Source organism: Salvelinus sp. IW2-2015, unplaced genomic scaffold, assembly GCF_002910315.2.
Source record: "Salvelinus sp. IW2-2015 unplaced genomic scaffold, ASM291031v2 Un_scaffold6190, whole genome shotgun sequence".
NCBI classification, from domain to species: domain Eukaryota; kingdom Metazoa; phylum Chordata; class Actinopteri; order Salmoniformes; family Salmonidae; genus Salvelinus; species Salvelinus sp. IW2-2015.
This window is the reverse complement of record NW_019947453.1, coordinates 36,470-40,798: the sequence shown is the minus strand read 5'-3', so window position 1 is coordinate 40,798 and position 4,329 is coordinate 36,470. Positions and strand designations below refer to the sequence as shown.

The following is a 4,329-nucleotide window of genomic DNA, read 5'->3' as shown; positions in this document are numbered from 1 at the left end:
CAATCTCAACCCTGAAGAAATACCTATCATACACTACCCCAACCACTAGAGGTAACCAACACTAACTCTACCAGTATAATAACTACCCAACCACTAGAGGTAACCAACACTAACCTCTACCAGAGATATAACTACCCAACCACTAGAGGTAACCAACACTACTCTACCAGATATAACTACCCAACCACTAGAGGACAACAACACTAACTCTACCAGATATAACTACCCAAACCACTAGAATGTAACCAACACTAACTCTACCAGATATAACTACCCAACCACTAGAGGTAACCAACACTAACCTCTACCAGATATGTTAACTACCAACACTAGAGAAACCAAACACTACCTCTACCAGATATAACTACCACAACATAGAGGGTAACCACACTACACTCTACCAAGATATAACTACCCAACCACTAGAGACAACCAACACTTACTCTAACCAATATAACTACCCAACCCTAGAGGTAACCAACACTAACTCTACCAGATATACTAACCCAACCACTAGAGGTACCAACACAATCTACCAGATTAACTTACCAACCACTAGAGACAACAAAACACTAACTCTACCAGATATTAACTACCCAACCACTAGAGAGTAACCAGACTAACTCTACCAGATATTAACTACCCAACCATAGAGGGTAAACCAACATAACCCTACCAGAGATAACTACCCAACCACTAGAGGTAACCAACACTAACTACCTACCAGATATAACTACCCAACCACTAGAGACAACCAACACTAACGTCTACCAGATATAACTACCCAACCACTAGAGGTAACCAACACTAACTCTACCAGATTAACTACCCAACCACTAGAGACAACCAACAGTAACTCACCAGATATAAATACCCAACCACTAGAGGTAACCAACACTAACTCTACCAGATATAACTACCCAACACTAGAGGTAACTTCAACACTACCTCTACCAGATATAACTACCCAACCACTAAGATTAACCAACACTAACTCTACCAGACTATAACTTACCCAACCACTAGAGGTAACCAACACTACCTCTACCCAGATATAACTACCCAACCACTAAGGAGTAACCAACACTAACTCTACCGAGTATATAAACTTACCCAAACCACTAGAGCTAACCAACACTAACCTTACCAGATATAACTACCCAACCACTAGAGGTAATCAACACTACTCTCTACCAGACTTATTAACTACCCCAACCACTAGAGGTAACAACACTACCTCTACCAGATATAACTACCCAACCACTAGAGACAACCAACACTAACTCTACCAGATTATAACTACCCAACCACTAGAGACAACCAACACTTACTCTACCAGATATAACTACCCAACCACTAGTATAGCTACTACCCAACACTAACTCTACCAGATAGTCAACTACCCAATCCACTAGAGGTAACCAACCACTATACTCTTACCAGATATAACTACCCAACCACTAGAGGTAACCAACACTACCTCTACCAGATATAACTACCCAACCACTAGAGGTAACCAACACTAACTCTACCAGATATAACTACCCAAACCACTAGAGGTAACCACACTACTCTACCAGATATAACTACCCAACCACTAGAGTAACCAAACACTACCTCTACAGATATAACACTTACCCAACCACTAGAGGTAACCAACACTAACTCTACCAGATATAACTACCCAACCCACATAGAATGGTAACCAACTACTACCTCTTTACCAGATATAACTATACCCAACCACTAGAGGTAACCAACACTACCTCTACCAGAATATAACTTACCCAAACCACTAGAGTAACCAACACCTAACTCTACCAGATATAACTACCCAACCACTAGAGACAACCAACACTACCTCTACCAGATATAACTACCCAACCACTGAGATGGTAACCAACACTAACTTCTACAGATATAACTACCCAACCACTAGGAGGTAACCACAAACTCTACCAGATATAACTACCCAACCACTAGAGTAGCCAACACTACTCTACCAGATATAACTACCCAAACACTAGATGTAACCAACACTAACTCTACCAGAATACTACCCAACCACTAGAGGTAACCAACAAACTTCTACCAGATATAACTACCCAACCACTAGAGGTAACCAACACTACATCTGGTTCCCGTGTGGCTCAGTTGGTAGAGCATGGCGTTGCAACGCCAGGGTTGTGTGTTCATTCCCCAGGGGGGACCAGGATGAATATGGTATGAACTTTCCAATTTTGTAAGTCGCTCTGGATAAGAGCGTCTGCTAAATGACTTAAATGTAAATGTAAAATCTACCAGATATTAAACTACCCAACACTAGAGACAACCAACACTAACTCTACCAATATAACTACCCCAACCACTAGAGGTAACCAACACTAACTCTACCAGATATAACTACCCAACCACTAGAGTAGCCAACACTACCTCTACCAGATATTAACTACCCAACCACTAGAGGTAACCAACACTAAACTCTACCAGAGATAAACTACCCAACCAAATCAACCATAGTCGCCAAAACACATTCATAATTTCCTACCATTTATAATGTTGTTTCACAGTTAGATTATGGTGTCTGTATTAACCATGTAAGATGGGAGGAGTGACTTGGGCCTGTAGGGTGGATTTTCTACAGGTGTGAACCTACTCGGACGTAGGTTCACTATGTCCTAGAATGGCGATACGGGTATGATGTTGACCTCAAAAGTATACCCAAATATCATAACATAGTCAATTACTTCTTGTTGACGTTTTCTCTCTTGACAACCACGAGTTAAAGTAAACTATGCCAAATCCACCAGTGTGAAACAAGTGTGTATTGGGGAGTAACACACTGTTGACGTCTGGCTCCTGTCGTTTTGGTCCTCCTGACCAGCTCTCCCTGTGGCTTTTACAGGAGTGTCCCCAGCTGCTGCCCCACGAGGCATCCTGGTGCCGGTCAACGTGGTGAAGCCCATCACCCTGCGGGCCAAGAACCTTCCCCAGCCACAGTCAGGACAGAGGGGCTATGAGTGTCTGCTCACCATCCAGGGGTGGAGCAGAGGTGCCCGCGCTCCGCTTCAACCAGCAGCTGTGTTCAGTGCCAGAACACCTCGGTGAGTATAGGGGCTGATGGTGGTGTGTGGGCGGTGTAAAGTTGTCAGACTCCCTTATTCAACGGGATAATAGGGAAGTTTGTGTATGTGTGTTTAGGTGTACACAATGAATGGAAATTGTGGATATAAAGCATGTTGGAAGGAATTGTATTTGATATTTACATTGACCTTTTAGTCACTAAGCGACATAAAGTTAGTGCATTCATCTTAAGATAGCTAGGTGTACAACCACATGCACTAAATATACAAAAGTATGTGGACACCCCTTCAAACTAGGGAATTTGGCTATTTCATTATAAAATCGAGCACACAACCATGCCATTTCCATAGACAAACATTGGCAGTAGAATGGCCTTCTGAAGAGCTCAGTGACTTTTCAACGTGGCACCATCATAGGATGCCACCTTTCAACAAATCAGTTGCTGTGTTGTTATTGTAAAGTGGAAACGTCTAGAGCAACAACAGCTCAGCACAAATGGTAGGCCACACAAGCTCACAGAACGGGACTGCCGAGATGCTGAAATGCGTTACGAGTAAAATCGTCTGTCCTCAGTTGCAACACTCACTCCCGAGTTCCAAACTGACTCTGGAAGCAACGTCAGCACAAGAAGTGTTCATCGGGAGCTTTCATGAAATGGGTTTCCATGGCCGAGCATGAATCACACTTCACCATCTGCCAGTCCGATGGATTAATTATAGATTTGGCGGATGCCAGGAGAACGCTACCTGTCCGAAGGCATAGTGCCAACTGTAATTTGGTGGAGGAGGAATAATGGTCTGGCTGTTTAGTTCCAGTGAAGGGAATCTTAATGCTACAACATACAATGACATTCTAGACGAGTTTGTGCTTCCAACTTTGTGCAACAGTTTGGGAAGGCCCTTTTCTGTTTCAGCATGACAATGCTCCCGTGCACAAAGTGAGGAAATGGTGTCGAGATGCTGTGGAAGAATTTGACAGCCTGCACAGAGAGCCCTGACTTCAATCCCATCGAACACCTTTGAGATGAATTGGAACGCGACTGCTAGCCAGGCCTACTCGCCCAACATCAGTGCCCAACTTCACTAATGTTCTTGTGGCTGAATGGAAGCAAGTCCCCGCAGCAATGTTTTCCAACATCTAGTGGAAAGCCTCCCAGAAGAGTGGAGTCTGTTATAGCAGTAAAAGAGATCTGATAGAGCCTGAGACACCCAGCCCTGAGAGGGTGGAGAGGAGGATCTGATAAGA

At 43.5% G+C, this 4,329-nt stretch overlaps 1 pseudogene; it reads left to right on the top strand.

Annotated features, from left to right (window-relative positions):
- Positions 1–2,683: 2,683 nt before the first annotated feature.
- The window catches only part of LOC112078752 (plexin-A4-like), a 17,327-nt pseudogene continuing 15,681 nt past the window's right edge, over positions 2,684–4,329 (top strand).